Below are 21433 nucleotides of genomic sequence, written 5' to 3' on the forward strand. Positions count from 1 at the left end.
GGGGGGGGGGGAATAGCCACACTGCAATCCCTTCTCTTCTGGTCTCCTTTCAGGATTTTGGGCATGGTCATGCACCCATGCCCAGCATGATTTTCAAGCCACCAAGTCTGGGACCAAATCCACGGTCTACCATGTAGGAGTCTATGCACCTTAACCACCACACTCTAACTTTCAACAAGTTTCTGATGAGCACTTTTGGAAATTAGGGTCCCTAAATGATGACACTGTGTTTCTAGGAAAGGGGCAGTCCTCTGCTGCCAGCCTGCCCACTTACAATTCTTTGGTTGAGTCTTTATTGAACAAAGGTTCACCACGTATCAGGTAGGCAATAAGTTTGGCCAGACTCAGGAGACACCCTCACCAGTGGAGTGTCTGGAATACAAGTTCTGAGGCTGCCAGGAAAGTAAGAAAATTCTCCCATATCATTAATTCCTTTGTAGATACTAACTTTTTATGTTATTTTCATATTAGACTTTCATACCTAACTAGCATGGTTCAATATTAAAATTAAAATAAATACTTCTTTTTAAAAATTACTTATTCATTTCATTTGACCAGAAAGAGATTGGGTGGGGGGGGAGGTGGAGTGAGAAGGCAAGCCACCAGGTTCAGGACTCGAATCGTTTTTAATTTTGCATGGGGAAAATGACATATCCTTCCAAGGTGCACAGAAGCTTTCCAGGCTGTTCAAGAATAAACGTGATTTTGGGAACCAGCAGTTAGCATAACGGCTATGTCGCTGGACTCCCATGTTGTTGACCGCGGTTCGCGTCCCGGACCTGGTGGCTTAAAACTCACGCCATGTGCGTGTGTGCCCAGGATCCCGAGAGGAGAATGGAGCATAAGGGACTGCAGTGATTTCTCGCTTTCTGTCTCTATGTCTCTGTCTGTCTGGCAAACGCACACGCCCTATAGTGAAAACCTCTCCAAAAAAAAAGAATAAATGTGATTTTATACTTTGCCAATCATCCTGATTTTAAATAATGTGTATCTTAGAAACACATTAATATTTTAAGAATGGTATTATTATCATTTCTTCTTAGAGTTGGCCATTCTATAAACTTTAGTTTACTTTTAAATACTGAAGTAATTTTTATTTTCTTGGTATATAACTTATTCTCAAATTGCTCTTCAAGTGCAGGTGTGAACATATATACAGAAGGGGTTTGCAACATTATCGTACTTACTCCAAAAATGCTAAAAAAATTTTTCAAAAAAGCACTGGGTTTGGGCGGCTTTTCTGTCCCTCTAGCTCCACCCTTTGAGACAATGACCCTGATTACTGTCACCATTGCCCCCTTGCTGCCTACATGAGGTGGGGAATTGGAGGGAAACAGTCCTGGTTAGAATTAGGCAACTACATGGGACCAGCAGTTGGCGTAATGGCTATGTCGCTGGATTCCCATGTAGTTGACCGCGGTTCGAGTCCCGGACCCAGTGGCTTAAACTCATGCCAGGAGCGTGTCTGTGCATGCGTGCCCAAGATCCTGAGAGGAGAATGGAGGAGAAGGGATCACGGTGTGGCTATTCCCACCAGTGGGGTGGGGGGGGATTTCTCGCTTTCTGTCTCTCTGTCTCTGTCTGTCTGGCCAGCACACGCGTCCTATAGCCAAAAAAAAAACTCTCAAAAAAAAAAAAAATTAGTCAATTACAGAACACATTTCCCATAAGGGGGGCTCAAATCCTACTCATTACCCCAGTGGCCCATTTGTCACCCTGCAGATGGCCCACCGGGACAAAGTCTATTTTAGGAGCAATGGGATGGGAGAGAAAGGGGAGAAGCCAAAGGAGCAGCCATTGCCTGAAGCAGGGGCTATCCAAAGGGAGGGGGCCACCAGGCAGGATAATCTCCTAAATAGCCCAATGGTGGCTTTGTTTTAGGGTTGGAAGCAACAAAGTGCCAAATGGCACTGGCATAAGTTAGGGTGCTCTCATTTGTGAAATAGAAACAATCTCGGTTCCTCTCCCTTTTCAAAAGGTAACTAACTGTGGAATTCTTCTGGGCCTCTCAGGCCAAATGCTGGAGACAAATTCACAGAAATAACTGTTCTATTTGTGCTCTAAACATTTTAAATGTGGGCCCCCCCACACTGTATAAACAAAAAGGACAAATAAACAAACACAGGAAACCGCGAATAAGATGAAAAGAAACTAATTGGAAAAAGAAAACAAAAGGTATCTAGAAGCCAGACCTCTATACTTTTTAAAAACTAGAACTCAATGACTAAATATTCTTTTATGAATGCTAGTTTCAAATACAGACAGATATGAAATCCTTCCTTTTCTTCGTTTAAGATAACATAGGGAAAATGATGCTCTTTGAGGAATTATATTATTTTAATAACTTTTATCCTAATAAGTTTCAAGAAAATTTACAAAAGTACTTGCAAGTTTTATAAGTAAAACGTAAAAGGTATTTATTAATGCATCAAAATATATAATAAAAAAGATCATCTCTTTTAAGTTTTATCTATTTTCCTTGTGAGCATAAGAAACAGAAAGACAAGCATCCTCAACAGAATCTCAGGCAATGATCCCCCACCCAGACCTCTTAGTCGGCCAAAATCATGGGTATACATGCCCAGCATGCACAAGCCACATGGGTAACCAAACCCACAATCCTCCATATGGATACAGCACTGCTTGAGCAGCACACCATAACTGGACTTCTAAGCCAGCCTATGGGCAGTCTTTTTTAACTAATGGTGCTAGAACAATTGGATATCCATATATAATTTTTCAAAAAGTTAGGTTAGATCTCTATCTCAAATTATACACAAAAACTATCTTAAAATAGATCAAAGACCTAACTATAAAGCCAAAGTAATAAAAACTCTTAAGGGAAAACACAGGACTAAAATTTATGACACCTTGGATTAGATAAAGGTCTCTTAGATATGATACCAAGATCACAAGTGGAAAAAGAGAGAGAGAGAGAGAAAACTAGTCAAATTGGACTTACTAAAAATTAAAAAATTGTGGGACCAGCAATCGGCATAATGGCTATGTTGTTGGACTCCCATGTAGTCAACTGCAGTTCAAGTCCCAGATCCAGTGGCTTAAATTCACGCCAGGTGCATGTGTGTGTGTGTGCCCAAGACTCCAAGAAGAAAATGGAGGAGAAGGGGTTGTGGTGTGGCCATCCCCCCTGAAGGGTGATTTCTCAGTTTCTGCCTCTGTCTTTTTGGCAAGTGCACGTAGCCTATAGCAAAAATCTCTCAAAAAAAAAAATTTTCAAAAATTTCTGTTGAAAGGATATCCTCAAGGACAGGAAAAGGTAACCCACAGAATGGGAAAGAATATTTGCAGATCATATATCTGATAAGTGACTTCTATCCAGAAAATGCAAATAACTCTTACATCTCAACACTAGAAAATAACAATAATAATCTAACTTTTAAAATGGTCAAGGATTTTAAGAATATTTCTCCCAAAATGATACACAAATGCCCAATAAGCACATGAGAAGATGCTCAACATCATTATCCACAAGGGAAATGCAAATCAGAACTGAATGAAATATAACTTCAAAGCCATTAAAATTACTAAGCTCAAAGAGACAAACAATAACAAATGGTGAAAAGAATGTGGAGACATTGGCATCCTTATCCATTACTGCTGGGCAGGTAAAATGGTGCAGCTGCTTTGGAAAACAATGTGGCAGCTCCTTAAAACACAAAAGAGAGTTACTATATGATTTAACAATTCAACTCTAGGTATGTCTATGCTAGTCTCTTCTGTTGCTACCAAGAGAATTAGCTGAGTCTGGACAATGTATAAAAATAAGAATTTCTTAGCTCATGGTTTGTAGGTCCAAAGTTCAAGGGTTGCATCTTGTGATGGTCTTATTGCTGGTGGATAACATAATAGAGGAGGACAAGAACCTGAGCAGAGCATGTCTCTGTTTCATTTCCTCTCCTCATAAACCCACCAGACTTAATCTTGGAGCCCCCACCCTGATATCTAATCACTTCCCAAAGGTTGCACCTTTGAACACCATAATAAGATTAAGTTTTTACCTTCTTGACACAATTTCAGTGGCTCAACAAATTTTAACACATTAACTTTGGAGGGACACATTGAACCTATAGCAATACCCAAGAAAAATGAATATATATATCCACACAAAAACTTGTATATGAATGTTCTTACCAGTATTATTTATAATAGACAAAAGGTGCAAACAATGCAAATGTCCATTGACTACTGAATAAATGAAAGGACAAAAGGTGGTATATGCATACAATGGAATATTAGTCACAGAAAGGAACCGAGAACCAATGAATGGAGTCATGTGGATGGACCTTGAAAATATGCTAAGTCAAAGAAACCAAATACAAAAGGCCACATATTATATGATTCTATTTATAATGAAATGTCAAGAATAGCCAAATTCATAGAAACAGAAATTAGATTAATGATTGCCAGGGACTGGGGAGATAGAGAGGAAATGGGAATGACTCGTAATGGATACGGAGCTTCGTTTTAGCATGACGAAAATATCCTAAAATTGTGGTGACGGTTGCAACAACTCTGTGACTATACTAAAAAACATTGAATTGCATATTTTAAGTGAGTGAACTGAATAGCATGTGAATTATATGAATTATGGTTTATGAAACCCTATAAGAAGAACAATGTAAGAGGTTATACTCAGGAAGATTCACAGCACCATGACAGGGGTGGTAAAAGGTGAAGCACCTTGGCAATGCCCCTGCCCTTTGATTATTCACCTGTCATGAGCATTGTTGCTAACTATCATTCTTCAACAGCAACATACAGGTAAACATAGGCCTTCAGAGCACAAGGAACATTAGATTTCAAAGTTTAATGATATAAGCCACCAGCAAGCACCTTCCAAGTAATAAGAAGTACTTCTTCAAGGTGCCACTGTAGCTGCCAAAATACCCCGGTCAGGACACACCAGCAAAGTTCTGACCCCAAGCTTTAGCTTTTCTACAAGTCAACGTCTGTGTCTGATGGTCAATCCTAGAACTCACTGCAACTGCAACCTATTCAACCAGTAAACATTACACACTACTGTAAACAGGGTTCTGAAATGTACATAATGCCTGGCATAAAAATGAGAAAGACAAGGTCAAGGAGCTTTGAGCCCAGTAGATAAGAATGTAAGTCAGTTGTTTAAAAACAACAGGTCTCCTTGGAGTACACACACACACACACACATACACACACACACACACACATACACACACACACACACACATACACACACACACACACACATACACACACACACACACACATACACACACACACACACACATACACACACACACACACACATACACACACACACACACACATACACACACACACACACACATACACAGCACAGAGAGAGAGAGAGAGACTACCCAGACAACACAGGTGAAATGAAGGTTTGCTAAAAGGAAGAAACACTGAGTTAAACAGTACAAGTCAACTGGGGGGCTAACCAGGTAAGCAAAGAGAAGAAGAGGGATTAGCATGGAACAGACACAACAACCAAGAGCATGGTAGAAGAGCTCTTATAGTGTCTTAGACCTTCCAACTTTGTGTTATCATCATTCCCAAGAATAGTCACTCTTTTGGGCCAATGGGTAATATGACTGCATGCTTCAGACCAGCAGCTTAATTATTCTGTGTCTTTAAAAAGCAAGGGTTGAAGAAGATAAGCATACTCTCAACCACACTGCATGAGGATTACTCCCAAGAAGGTTCCCATGGTAAGTAGAGGAAAGTGACTTAATGCTATCCTGAAAGGGGAAGGAATTTTTCAGGGTGCAAGGCTCAGTCCTGTAAGAAGTACTGAACCAGGAGTCCAATGGCCCAAGTTCAGATCTTTGCCCTACCTTAATGTGTTGAGTCACCTCAACCCGTGAAGCTCTTAGGCTCAGATCTCCAATGGGAGAAGTGGGTAAAGAGCCTCAGGAGCCCTTCCAGCAATGACAATCAGTAATTCCATGACCTGGTCAGCTTACTGCTATGGTGACCATTTGCCCAGTCTTCTCTCATTCACTTCTTACTTACACAGCCATAATTATTTCCCTTTGATGGCAGAGGCATGGGGGCCACCCACTACAGGAAGATGATCCACCATATGATCTGGGGTTGGCTCCTGGGCTCTAAACATCTTTCGTCCTCCTCATGATGGACACCATCCAGCCATGGCCAGATCCCAATACTTCTACCCTGGCTCCTTCCTGCCAACTCCTTGGTTGTGCTGATGCCCGTAGCTGGCTTTCCAACCCCCACTCCAAGAAATTACTTGCACTATGCCCTGGGTACAAGCCATCTCAGTACATTGGTCTTTAGCTTCATTCCTTGATAATGGCACCACCTCTGTTCACCAAGAAGTCTTCGGAAGGCATCTTCTTGCTCACTGCCATCAGAGCTCCCTTCCTTGAGTCTCCCAACTCTTCACACCTCCTCCTCTACAACTCTTAGCTGCCAGGTCACATCTGTCAGTCCAGTTCATCTCACTCCTGCCTAGAAGCAGTAACCCATACCTTATCAAAAAAAAAAAAAAAAAAAAAAAAAAAAACCCTTTCTTGGAAAGACATATCTGTCCACTAACATTGGACCTGCTATAAACATTCTGCAAACAGGCTGTCAAACTTTCTCATCAGGTTGATGTGTCCACCTTGGACGTTCCTGCAGGTCAGTGACCAAGACCATCTTTGACATTCTACATGATAACCCCACATCCCCACATACACTTTAACCTTTTCTTTCCTTCACTGCTGACCTTAATAATTAACAAGTAAATTCTGTTATTAATGTTAAAGGTTGGTGAATACATAGGACAGAGAAATAGAGCTAATTAGGCCCCTATAGAAGCTGTCATTAAGTGCACCCCAAGCGCTCCACAAGGCGGTCTCAGAGGCCCCTCCACAAGGCGGTCTCATAGGGGCCCCTCCACAGGAAGGTGAACAGCCAAAGTCACATGCACCTCACCTTCAGCCTCAATCACATTGTTCCAACATCATTTGTCTTATACCTATTCCCCATAAATCGCCATATAGAGAAAAGACTGTGATACTTAATTTTTTTAAAAATAGCCATCATTAATTATCTACTAGTCGCCAGTCACTTTAAAACAGTCCTACAAATATTATTATTAACACTATTTTAGAGATAGAAGTTGAGGGGTAGAAGTTAGGTAGGACATACAAGGGCAAAATCAGGAGTCAAATCCAGACAGTCCACACTCTGAATCCTGCTCTATGTTGGATGAAGTAGAGCAGGGTGTCTCCAGTAGCTCCTAGTAGAGATACTCTACTACTTTCCATATCTCACATATGGAAAAAATATAGCTTTAGTATCCAATATATCTCAGTTCAAATTCTCGCCCTACCACCTATGTTTTGGGCAGTCCATCACTCCTTTTGAACCTCAGTTTTCTTACCTGTAAAATGACAATACCTATTTTTCAAGGTTATTGGACATGGGTTGGACTGAAACACTCTGTGGGAGTCTCCTAGCCCAGTACAGAGCCCAAAGCAGACATGTCACTAATATGTCAGATCTCTATTTCCACAATTCTTAGTGCTTATGAGCCAGACAATAGGGAGAAGCTAATGAGAAATGCAACTTAGAGATCAATGAATTCATGGAGATAGGAGAAAAAGGATAATTTGTTTTAATTTGGCTGCATGTCAGAATTACCCAAAAAAAACCTGTGACCTTACAAAAAGCCCTGGTCTCTTTTATATTATGTATAATAGTTAAAAATCTCAACAGGTCCATCTTAGTGCTCTTCTTGCTGTCTGCAGCACCCTCTGCTTCTTTCCTGTGCAACAAGACCCAACAGCCAGATTTATCATGTCTATTCTCAAGGTCCATGCCACAGAAATCTTCAACTCTCGTGAGAAACCCACTGTTGTGGTTAATCTCTATACCTAAAAAAGTCTCTTCAGAGCTGGTAAGTTCAGTGGTGCCTCAACTGGGATCTGTAAGGCCCTGAAACTCTCAGATAATGATAAGACTCACTATATGGGAAAGGGTGTCTCAAAGGCTGTTGAGTACATTAATAAAACTATTGCATCTGCAAAAGTTGATGTCCCCTGATGGTTAGCAAGAAACTCAACATTACGGAACAGAAGATTGACAAACTAATGATAAAGATGGATAGAATGGAAAACAAATTTAAGTTTGATATAAAGGAAGGAACGCCCCTGCCATCCTGGGGGTGTTCCTTGCTGTCTGAGATGCTGGAGGCATTGAGAAGGGTGTGCCCCTGTACTGGCACATCGCCAACTTGGCTGGCAACTTTAAAGCCATTCTGCCAGTTCTGGCCTTCAACATGATGGCAGCTCTCATGCTGGCAACAAGTTGGCCATGAAAGAGCTCATGACTCTCCCCGTGGGTGCAGCCAACTTCGGGGAAGCCATGTACACTGGAGTGGAAGTTTACTACACCCTGAAGAACATCATCATGGAGAGATATAGGAAAGATGCCACTAATGTGGGTGATGAAGACAGGTTTGCACCTAACATCCTAGGAAACAAAGCAGCCCTAGAGCTGCTAAAGAATGCAATCGGGAAGGCTGGATACCCTGACAAGGTTGTCATCAGCACAGACATGGCTGCCTCCGAGTTCCTCATGTCTGGGAAGTATGACTTGAACTTTAAGTCTTCTGAAGACTCCACTAGGTCTATCACACCTTACCAGCTGGCTGACCTGTACAAATTCTTCATCAAGGACTACTCAGTGCTTTCCATCAAAGCCCCTTTTGACCAGGACGACTGGAATGCATGGCAAAAGGTCAGTCACTGCAGGAATCTAGGCAGTGAGGGATGGTCTCGCTGTGACCAACCCAAAGTGCATTGCTAAGGCAGTGAGTACTAAGTTGTGCAACTGTCTCCTGCTCAAAGTGAACCAAATTGGTTCCATGAGCGAGTCCCTTCAGGCATGTAAGCTGGCCCAGTCTAATGAATGGGGCATTATGATGTCCCATCATTCTGGGGTAATTGAAGATACCATCATCGCTGGCCTGGTGGTGGGGCTCTGCACTACGCAGGTCAAGACTGGTGCATCTTGGAGATCTGGACACTTGGCCAAGTACAACCAGTTCCTCAGAACTGTAGAAGAAGTGGGCAATAATGCCAAATTTGGCAGCAAGAACTTCAGAAATGCCCTGGCCAAATAGGCTGAGGGCAGGTGGTCTGGAGGCCTCAATTACTAGGCAGCTTAGTAGACCCTGACTTCAGGCTGAGCATGCTCAACCAACACTTACTTGCAGGGCCTCTGGTAGTGCCCTTCTCTCAGCCCTGTGGTGCTCACACCACTTCCTTGGAACTTCTGCAAAAGCTAAGCTTGACCACCCGGAACCCTGACAGAAATCCTAGCTCCGTAATTATGTGATTGGCCAAAAGCATCGTTGCTCTCCCCTTGCTTCACACCAAGTGTCCAGAGCCATATGGAAGATGAGAAGTAAGCAGAGGCTGGGAGTAAGACCAGAGGGTGGCAGGCATATCCTCATCACTGGCCAGAGGTCCATCCAGATGTACTTGTGCTGCATACCAGGGGACTCTGAGGGCCTGCTCTGTGCAAAACATCTGACTCATACATGAGCTCAGTCGCAGGCACTGAGGCCTGTACACTTAGACCATGTGTACTAGAGGCTGGGTGGACTGACAGGGGATGTGACTAGCCAGGACGAGAACCCACATGGAGTCTGATTACACACAGTGAATGCCCCCATGGAGCCTGCCATTAATACCCAGCCTCCTGCCAATAGCGCTTCCTCCTTACCAACCCATGAAAGTCATTCATAGACTACTGTAGCTCTCGATCTGCCAAACAAAATATGCATATCCTTCACTTCAAAAATCCCCACGAACACTTCAAAAGAGCTCCCAGTCTCCAAAGGCAAATGATCTCAGATTTACAAAAAAAAAAAAAAAAAAAAGGGGGGGGGGGTGAAGAAAACAAAAACACCAGCTCAAATTCAATCATTCCAAAGTGAGAATGTGTCTTAGCCCATTACTGTGTACAGAAACACTTGAGGTTAAGTGATTTATAAAGAAGTTTGGGGCCAGTCCCATGGCCTAGTGGTTAAAGGACTCAGATCTCACATAGCTGACCACATGGTTCAAATCCTAGACCTGGCAACTTCAAAAACACTCAGGATACATGTGTGTGCATGGTCAAAAGGATGGAGAAATGGAGGACAAGGGATTGCCACATGAACACTCCCTACTTGGAGGAGCTTTCTCCCTCTCCTTTTCCTCTCTCCCTCTCTCTGTACAGTGCATGTGCTCTCTGGCTAAATAAATAAGAATAGAGGTTTGTTTGACTCACGATCCTGGTGGCTGGAAAGTCCAAAGGTGTGTGGCTGGCATTAGGTTGGCTACAAGACGGCTGGCAAAAGCAGAGATTAGAGATGTGTGTGCAGTGCAACCTGAGAGCAGTTATCATCCTACAACCACACACTCTCACAAGAATTAACCTCTTCTCATGTAAGCTGCCACTCCCTCAGTCTCTCATGAATCAGCATTAATCCTTTCATAAGGCTGGCGCCTTCATGATCCAATCACTACCCAATAGGCCTCACCACTTCACCAACTCCCAATCCCATTGCATTGAGGGCCAACTTCCAAAACCTAAACCTTGAGGGACAAACCATTATTCAAACTACAGCAGAATGGCTGACAGACTAGAGGGGGAAGAATTTCAAAAAGAAAGGTTGCCAATCCAAATATACCTCCTTAATGTCACTATAAGAGATTTACATACCATCTGTCCCACCCACCCTGCTCCTAATCCTATTCCAGAGGGTCCTACATTGTAAGGATGAGGGTATACTTGTACCTTATATTCCCAGTTCTGTATTTTCAGGCACATAAACCCTAAGAAACAAAAACTCTTACCAAGACATAAAATTATACTGTCAAAACAGAATAATAAAAACAAGGCAAGACGACCAGTAGGTTTGTAAATTGTCTGTTCAAACAGCCTGTATCTGTATCTCTGGGGTTGGCCATGTTCGGTGAGTCTATCTGCAGCATCGATGTCTACAAAATACCACATACAGCCTGGCATCTGACTGAGAACCAGTACAGTGAGTATCCTTAAAAGCTAGCACCTATTTCTCACGGCCTCTGAAAGTGTCTGCAAGTGCTATCTTGCTTTAAAAAAAAAAATAGATAGCCAACAATGGGAACTTAGAACAACCAAAGATTATCAAAGTCCACACTCCTGAAATGAATTTGTCACTGGCCTTTAATCAAAAACTTACTTCAGGCTTGGCCTGGTGACACAAGGGGTAGCAAACTGAACTACAGTGTTAAAAGCCAAATGGATGACGACAGATTCAGATACCAGGGTTGGCCTGAAATGTGCCAAGTGTCTGTGCACACACCCAGGATCCTTAGGAGCTAGAGGGGAAGGATAAAGAAATTATAGTGAGAGAAGATGCTGTTGAGGGTGCTTCTCTCTCTTGTGCATACACATGTACTAACATGAATAAAACAAACTTTAAAAAAAGATCTACTATGTGCTTAACACAGCTGAGCATGGACAACAGAACAAGTGATTCAATCTCTAGAACCCTAAATACCCGGTGTTTTATTTTGTTTTTGTTTTTTGGGGTTTTTTTTGAGAGAGGTTTTTGCTATAGGGCATGTACACTCACCAGAAAGACAAGAGAGACAAAGAGATAGAGAGTGAGAAATCACCCACCAGGGGGGATGGCCAAACCACAATCCCTTCTCCTCCATTCTCCTCTTGGGATCTTGGACACGCACGCACACATGCCCAGCGTGAGTTTAAGCCACCAGGTCTGGGACTCAAACCGTAGTTGACTACATGGGAGTCCAGCGACATAGCCATTATGCCAACTGCTGGTCCCAATAACAGGTTTTAAATAGAAAGAGAAGGTTGCATCATTTAACCATCTAAGGAGGAACAAAAGAAAAATAATTATTATACAATTCCCAGTTTACATGAACCTTACAACCACAAACAAGACATTCCTCCATGTGGTCAAGATGCATATCTGTTCCCTGTTTGTTTGTTTTTAAGGTTTTTGTCATGGGGTGCAGGCACTTGCAGGAGAGAGACAGAGACAGAAACAGTAAGAAGGAATGTGAGAAATTACCCCCACCTCAAGGATGATGGCCATACCATAATCCCTTCTCCTCCATTTTCCTCCTGTGATTTTGGGCATGCATGCACACATGCCCAGAGTGATTTTCAAGCTGCCAGGTCCGGGTCTTGAACCACAGTCTGCTATGTGGGAGTTCAGTGCCTTGAACTACACCCCCTGCTGGTCCCTCTGGTCCCTATTTTGACATGTTCATTGTGATGTGTTCATTTGACAATGTCCATGTCAAACTGTAAACACACAATCTCTGGTCACCCAGTGGTTTTGCCTTTGGCACCCTTTTAGCCACTGAACAAGATGCACAGTCATATAAAAATGGCTTCCACCTAGCTCCTTGGGAACCTTATAGAACATATATTCTTTATTCATTCTGATTCTATAAATATTGGTCTTCAGCGTTATTCCTATTTCTGTCTTGTATTACCCTGTTTTCACCTGCATTTTACATATTCAAGAAATCCTACATTAAGAAGTCACACAAAGTCGACCGCAGTTCGAGTCCCGGACCCAGTGGCTTAAACTCACGCTGGGCGCATGTGCGTGCGTGCCCAAGATCCCAGGAGGAGAATGGAGGAGAACGGATTGCAGCGTGGCCATCTCCCCTGGGGGGTGATTTTTCGCTTTCTATCTCTCTGTCTATGTCTGTCTGTCTGGCGAGTGCATGCGCCCTATAGCAAAAACCTCTTCAAACAAAAAAAAAGAAAAAGAAGTCACACGTATATCAAATAATGGGGAGAGGGAGGGAGAAAAACACCTTAACATTTAAACTGCATCCTTGAGTGTTTCATGCCTATCCATTTGGTCCATACCATGATACTTCCTCCTATGGCCAAAGAAAGCAGAAGGGGCAAAAAGGAGAAATATCTCCATAGTTGTAAAAATATGATGTAATCTTTGTTCTAATATCTTTCTACAAATTAAAACTTTTTCCTTAAAATATAATTAGACAAAGCAGTAGAAGCCAAGCCTCCTCATCATTTCCAGCTAATGACCAAGTAATGAGGGTATCATTAGCCCCTTTTTACAGATGTACAAAATAGACGGCTGGAGAAGCCAAGGGAAATAGCTATTAAATGGCAGAGTCAGGCATTATACGCTGAACGTTTGATTCCTTACCCATTTGTCATTCTACTTGATGGGAGATGACATATAAATAAGGAATAGTAATGAATTCACAAAAGCCATTTATTAGGTCACTGATTTTATGTATAACTGATTTTACACTTTTTCTAATGACTGCTAACTACCAAGACTGAAAACAAATTTTTAAACAAAAGCTAGAAGCACATGTAGTCACACCCTAAAAACAGCAAGATGGCAGCCTCCTGACCTGCAAACAGAAAGACAGTCCCATGAACAAACACTCTCTGGTCACCCAGTGTTTTCGCCTCTGACACTCTTCTAGCCACTGAACAAGGTACAAGAGAATCCCCGAACTGACAAGCCAAGTCTTAGCATCACCTAGGAGAAAGTCAGAAATGCAGGCTCTCGGGCCCTGCACCAAACCTACAGAAGCCAAGTTCCCAGGTGGTGCATGTGCCCCCTGACATTTGAGAATACGCCCTTCAGGTACCTGAAGCCTAGAAGGAATCGGGTTATCTGCACATGGGACACACATGTGCACAGAAACAACCTGTGCCCTTTGTGCATGTCAGCTACTGTGCCAAGTCCTTCGCATTTTCATCGTACTTCATTCCCCCTATCAATCCTATGAAGTGAGTTCTACAATCCCTGATGTACAGATGAAAAAAATGGAGACCTGGAGAAGTGCTCTTTGGTCACAGAGGGGCCAGAAGCAAAGTCCAGATGTGAACCAACATGGGATCTAGACCCTGCTGCTTCCATCCTGGGAGCATGTGACCTTAGCATACGGTTGGCCTGAGGGCTTGCTCTCCAGAAGGGCTTGTTAAGTGAGAGAGTTCCTGCAGGAAGGCAGAACAAGAGGTGCCATAGCAGAAAGAGGGCAAGGAGGCTGGGCTAGTAGCCAGCCCTGCTCAAATATTCAGGGAACAGACTGGAGGTATGGGGGTGGATCTTAAATAATATAAGCTAGGGAAGCTCAATTTCTACCTCTGTGTGGGATGGGGAGGAGGATAAAAAAACCTCCCAGCTAATGAGGCAGAAATATGATCCCGTAAGTAAAGCACTTAGCACAGGTAGAACACTGAGCTTGGCTAGAGTTACTTGAGAGCCCTGGGGCATGTGTTAGCTCACCCTGGTTGCCCAGGAGAATTCCCTGGAAAAGCTTTTCAAGAACACCAATGCCCACTCCCACCCCCAGAGGGTCAGATCCCAGTGGGCTGCCAGGGGTTCTTTTTAGAAAATGTTCAAGTGCCCCAGTAAGTTCCTCAACACTTACTTAAGTATCTTTGACTGACAGTTGCCAACAGAACTCAAGAATAATTTGTAAGTAATGTAAATTAGAAATTATAGTAATGAAATCTGTAATTATTCTCCTAATCTTTTAAGACTTGATATTTTCATTTTTTTTTTTACTAAAATCTTCAGTGTTTTTAGGATGATTAAATATCTTTACTAGGGCATATCTTTTATAAATGATAAGGTTCCTGAATGATGGCTTGCACTCTGAGAACATGTATTACTATTTGTAAAAGAGCTCTGGCAAGACCCCTGGCTTCTAATGTTCCAAATTAGTAGGTGGAATAAAAGGAAACCTTATCATTCCTTCTACAGATAATCTCAGAGACCTTTTTTTCAAAGGTGTAAAGACACTTTGGGGGTTTTGTGAACTCATAGCGATTACTGATTCTGCTTTACATCCTTGAGTACATGGACCCATCCACCTCAGCAACACCCTGCTCTACTCTGCCAGCCTCATTCTCAAGGAGGTCTGGGAGAAGGCTGCAAATGACAGAACATACCTTAGGCCAGGCCCCAGGGGAGCAAAAGGTAAGCAACTAAGAGACACTCCCAGAGCCGAGGGCCTTCCTGGCTGGGCTGGATCATGCTCAGTTTTGGTCCGAGAGGATTTTTTCACTGAGCGGTTAAGCAGAGCCCAGAATTCTGCACCTGCACCCCCACAGTTCCTTCCCAACAAAACTGTCCTCGTAAATTTTCACTTCATTGTCATTACCTAGCAAAGTCTAACCAAGACAACCTTTCCGATAGCCTTGCCAGCTTCAGTTTCTAACTTGCGTCACTGTTGTCCACAGCTTCTGCCCAGGCAAACATGCCTCTAAGCAGATGTGAAACAAAAGATGTGGCTTGTGGAAACATTTGGTTTTCTGCAGCTGATGGAAACTCACTGTGGTTCTAGTTCAGACACTCTGAAAACCAGAACATAATGTTAAGGCCTTAAAATCCAGAAAGATGAAATTCTACTCTATGCCAAGCCATTTTCCTTTTAGACATAAAGGAAAGGAATGTCTCAGAAGCATTGTACGATGTCACATCAGATGAGGAGCAGTAAGTGTCAGGGAAAACTGGACCAAAGTCAGAAAGAAGTGGGCTCTAGTCTTGACCTTGCCAGTTGTTGGCTGTGTGACCTTGGACAAAATCCTGAAGTATTTTCATTCATATGTATATATGAATATATACACATACATACATACATACACACACACATACACACACATACATATATATACACATGTATATGTAATTTTAATACATATTTTTTACATATTATATGTTTATATATTATTTGATTTTACATCATTACATTAGTACATATGTGAATAGGTCATTAGAAAGTCATGGCCTATTTTTCTATGTTTTTGTATGCAAAATTGTGTCATGACTTTCCTAACAACCCAACAAATAGTAGAACAGAAACATATTTACTTCCTATGTGAATGGGAAATACTTCATATATGAGTGGAAAACACCCCAGACGGGTATGTGTGTGGGTGTGTGTGTGTGTGTGTGTGTGTGTGTGTGTAAAGAATACTGATCAAGGGACCAGCAGTTGGCATAATGGCTATGTCATTGGACTCCCATATAGTCAACCGCAGTTTGAGTCCTGGACCCAGTGGCTTAAACTTGCGTTGGGCGCGTGTGCGTGTGTGCCCAAGATCCTGAGAGGAGAATGGAGGAGAAGGGTTTGCGGTGTGGCCATACCCCCTGGGGGTAGTGACTTCTCACTTTCTGTCTCTGTCTCTTTCTGGTGAGCGCATGCGCCCTATAACAAAAACCTCTCAGGGGGAAAACAAACAAACAAACAAAAGAATATTGATCAAGATAAACATTCAGGCTTTTTTTCAGTCATCAGTGTAATTTATAATACGTTACTAAGGAAGTCCTCTTTGCTGTCATGATAAAAGAAATGGCAGAAGAAGGTTGGCCCTCCCTGGATCTTCATCATGTTTTCTGCAAAGACAAAGAAAGCCCAGCTGACTCAGTTCTCTTCTCTCTTATCCTGTCTGCCCCAAAGGCCTCCCTATTAGTGTCTCCTGAAATCACAATTTCAAAAGCAATACATTTAAAAGATATCTGCATAAAGAAATCAATTGATTTTTTTATTTTGAAAAAAGAATACATGCAATTGAAAACATATGTAAATATAAACACTTTTACGTAAATCTTGTAACAGAATTATTTTCAAAGGATTCTTTATTTAATTCCATTTATTTATTTTTTTCAGTTTGATCAGAAAGAAAGTGAGAGAGCAAAGGAAAGGGAGAAAGCAAACTGCCAGGTTCGGGACTCAAAGTATGGTCAGTCATGTGGGAATCCAGCACCCTCAACTACCATGCCACCTCCTGGCCCCTAACAGAATTATTTTAATAGTCAAAACTAGAAATAATCCAAATATCTATGAACTGAAGAATGAATAAGCAGGGCCGGCAGGTGACATGATGGTTAAAGCGCTGGAATTCCCACATGGCAGATCATGGTTCAAGTCCTGGACCTGGCAGCTTGCTTTCCCTCATTCCGGCCCTCCCTCCTTCTCTCTCTTTCTCTGGCAAAACTCACGTAAAAAAAGTATTTTATGTATGTATATATACGTATATATGTATATATACATACACACACGCATATATACACACATATATAAAATAATTTTTTAAAAAATGAATAACCAAAATATAGTACATCCATGAAATAGATTATTATTCAACTATTAAAAAGGAATGAGGTATTCATCCATGTCATAACCCATATGAATTTTGAAATTAAAGAATCATTAAATGAAAGAAACAAGACACAAAAAGTCCACATATTATGATTCCATTTATATAAAACTTCTATAACAGCCAAAGGCCGTGGAGACAGAAAGTAGATCTGTGATTAGCAAGGACTTGGGGAGGTTATAGGGCATAACTGCTAATGGGTACAAGGACAAGCTTTCTTTGGGGTGGATTTTAAATTTTTCTGCAATTATATAGCGGTGATGGTTACACAACTCCGTGAATATTAAAAAACAGTAAATATTTTAAATACCTTTTTAAAAGGAGCAATTTTACGGTACGTAAAGTATATCTCAATAAAACTGTTATAAAAATTGAGTAGATGTGTAGGACGCTAGTGTGAAAATCTTCACAGCTGTGCTGGTAGTACTGCTGAGGTGAAGCCTGCTATGCCTCAAGCCTTCAACCCCAATGATAAAGACAGACTAGACCCCAGGCTAGTCCAGTCTGATTAAGAGGAAGCAGTGCATGACCTAAACTGTCTAGTGCTCTACCATGTCACTTGGAATCCCAAAGCCAAGTAACATGTTAGGCTCATTTTGAGAGCAATGGTGCTCTCTTCCCAGAGGTTGAGGTGCCTTTCTTGGGTGTGAGACACATGGCCCTCAAACTCTCTGCAGTCCTAGAAAGCAGATAGCTTTGGCCAAATGAGTCCTGGAGTTCTGAATCACAAAAACTCAACACCACTCTCAAAAGAGTGGGTTCAGAATTAGTTCCAAAAAAAGCAAAGAGATATGAACCTTCCCACATGTCACACATATTATTCCTCTAATCTTCATCTCCATCATCTTCCTCATAACACATTCAAATGCATCCCTTCAGAGAGGATCACAGATTCCCCAGATACACACAATGTACCTTTATTGTGGAAAATGGTCAGACTTATTAATTTTGATGGGAACTTGGAGCAAAGGTTGAAGAGAACATAAGACACATGTGGGTGAGTGGAGTTACAAGTAAAACCTGTAATACTTCAAAACAGATATCGATTTAACCCATAAAGAATGCCCTAGGATTTCTATATTTAACAATAATAAAAGTAAAGATTCAATAATACAGTGGCAGAGGCCTAGCTACAATGGCATATGTTGAGATGCTGTGCTCTGCAAGCTAGGACACATGAGAAGCCCAGGTTCAATTCCTGGTCCAAGCTGGTGCATAGCTATAACCCCAAAGACTCAGGAAGCTGAGGCAGTATCATTAAGATATAAGACCCTGACTTTAAGAGAGAAAAATAGTAAGTAAAAATATAATGGTGGGAATTCAAATCAAAACCACAATGAGATATTATCTCAAACCTATTAGACCTGCTATCACAAAGTAGAATATAGGGGCCCCATCAGTGGCACAGCAATACACCACACTCCGTGAGGCTGATCCACATGGAAAGGCTTTGGGTTTACATCCAGAGACCTTCCTGACCACACAGGATAGGCACGTGCCCATGACCCAGGACTGGCTGGGGCTAGATCGTGACATGGGGGTCTTCTGAGGGGTGGGGTGTGTCTCTTTCATTCATGGAAGGAAGGAAGGAAGGAAGGAAGGAAGGAAGGAAGGAACTTTAAGAAACAAAGATAGAAAATAAATTTTGATAAGGATGTGGAGAAATTAGAAGCCTGTTGGAATATTCACTTTGCAAGCTAAGTGACATATGTGATTGAACGTATCAAAGAAATTGAATTAAAATATATTTTTTAAAAATAAATAAAAAATAAAATTGTGCGGCCACTATGGGAAATAGTGGCAGCTTCATAAAAAGTTAAAATTACATAGAATTACCATATGATCCAATAATACCACTTCTGGGTATATATCCAGAAGAATGAAAAGTAGGATCTCAAATATGTATTTGCAACCATACTCATAGCAGCATTAGTCACAATATCCAAAAGGTGGAAGCAACCAAGTGTCTACTGACAGTTAAATGAACAAAATGTGGCCTCTACATACAATGGATTATTATTCAACCTTAAAAAGGAAGGAAATTCCTATGCCAAGCCATTTTCCTTTTAGACATAAAGGAAAGGAATGTCTCAGAAGCATTGTACGATGTCACATCAGATGAGGAGCAGTAAGTGTCAGGGCAAGAGGACCAAAGTCAGAAAGAAGTGGGCTCTAGTCTTGACCTTGCCAGTTGTTGGCTGTGTGACCTTGGACAAAATCCTGAAGTATTTTCATTCATATGTATATATGAATATATACACATACATACATACATACACACACACATACACACACATACATATATATACACATGTATATGTAATTTTAATACATATTTTTTACATATTATATGTTTATATATTATTTGATTTTACATCATTACATTAGTACATATGTGAATAGGTCATTAGAAAGTCATGGCCTATTTTTCTATGTTTTTGTATGCAAAATTGTGTCATGACTTTCCTAACAACCCAACAAATAGTAGAACAGAAACATATTTACTTCCTATGTGAATGGGAAATACTTCATATATGAGTGGAAAACACCCCAGACGGGTATGTGTGTGGGTGTGTGTGTGTGTGTGTGTGTGTGTGTGTGAAGAATACTGATCAAGGGACCAGCAGTTGGCATAATGGCTATGTCATTGGACTCCCATATAGTCAACCGCAGTTTGAGTCCTGGACCCAGTGGCTTAAACTTGCGTTGGGCGCGTGTGCGTGTGTGCCCAAGATCCTGAGAGGAGAATGGAGGAGAAGGGTTTGCGGTGTGGCCATACCCCCTGGGGGTAGTGACTTCTCACTTTCTGTCTCTGTCTCTTTCTGGTGAGCGCATGCGCCCTATAACAAAAACCTCTCAGGGGGAAAACAAACAAACAAACAAAAGAATATTTATCAAGATAAACATTCAGGCTTTTTTTCAGTCATCAGTGTAATTTATAATACGTTACTAAGGAAGTCCTCTTTGCTGTCATGATAAAAGAAATGGCAGAAGAAGGTTGGCCCTCCCTGGATCTTCATCATGTTTTCTGCAAAGACAAAGAAAGCCCAGCTGACTCAGTTCTCTTCTCTCTTATCCTGTCTGCCCCAAAGGCCTCCCTATTAGTGTCTCCTGAAATCACAATTTCAAAAGCAATACATTTAAAAGATATCTGCATAAAGAAATCAATTGATTTTTTTATTTTGAAAAAAGAATACATGCAATTGAAAACATATGTAAATATAAACACTTTTACGTAAATCTTGTAACAGAATTATTTTCAAAGGATTCTTTATTTAATTCCATTTATTTATTTTTTTCAGTTTGATCAGAAAGAAAGTGAGAGAGCAAAGGAAAGGGAGAAAGCAAACTGCCAGGTTCGGGACTCAAAGTATGGTCAGTCATGTGGGAATCCAGCACCCTCAACTACCATGCCACCTCCTGGCCCCTAACAGAATTATTTTAATAGTCAAAACTAGAAATAATCCAAATATCTATGAACTGAAGAATGAATAAGCAGGGCCGGCAGGTGACATGATGGTTAAAGCGCTGGAATTCCCACATGGCAGATCATGGTTCAAGTCCTGGACCTGGCAGCTTGCTTTCCCTCATTCCGGCCCTCCCTCCTTCTCTCTCTTTCTCTGGCAAAACTCACGTAAAAAAAGTATTTTATGTATGTATATATACGTATATATGTATATATACATACACACACGCATATATACACACATATATAAAATATTTTTTTAAAAAATGAATAACCAAAATATAGTACATCCATGAAATAGATTATTATTCAACTATTAAAAAGGAATGAGGTATTCATCCATGTCATAACCCATATGAATTTTGAAATTAAAGAATCATTAAATGAAAGAAACAAGACACAAAAAGTCCACATATTATGATTCCATTTATATAAAACTTCTATAACAGCCAAAGGCCGTGGAGACAGAAAGTAGATCTGTGATTAGCAAGGACTTGGGGAGGTTATAGGGCATAACTGCTAATGGGTACAAGGACAAGCTTTCTTTGGGGTGGATTTTAAATTTTTCTGCAATTATATAGCGGTGATGGTTACACAACTCCGTGAATATTAAAAAACAGTAAATATTTTAAATACCTTTTTAAAAGGAGCAATTTTACGGTACGTAAAGTATATCTCAATAAAACTGTTATAAAAATTGAGTAGATGTGTAGGACGCTAGTGTGAAAATCTTCACAGCTGTGCTGGTAGTACTGCTGAGGT

At 41.3% G+C, this 21433-nt stretch overlaps 1 protein-coding gene and 1 pseudogene across 1 annotated transcript in view; one reads left to right on the forward strand and one right to left on the reverse strand.

Annotated features, from left to right (window-relative positions):
* The window catches only part of FHOD3 (formin homology 2 domain containing 3), a 507831-nt gene that overhangs the window by 435670 nt on the left and 50728 nt on the right, over nucleotides 1-21433 (reverse strand). The window lies entirely within an intron of this gene.
* On the forward strand, nucleotides 7828-9154 carry LOC102481959 (alpha-enolase pseudogene; annotated as a pseudogene).

The sequence above is a fragment of the Tupaia chinensis genome, unplaced genomic scaffold (assembly GCF_000334495.1).
Source record: "Tupaia chinensis unplaced genomic scaffold, TupChi_1.0 Scaffold000290_1, whole genome shotgun sequence".
NCBI lineage: Eukaryota > Metazoa > Chordata > Mammalia > Scandentia > Tupaiidae > Tupaia > Tupaia belangeri.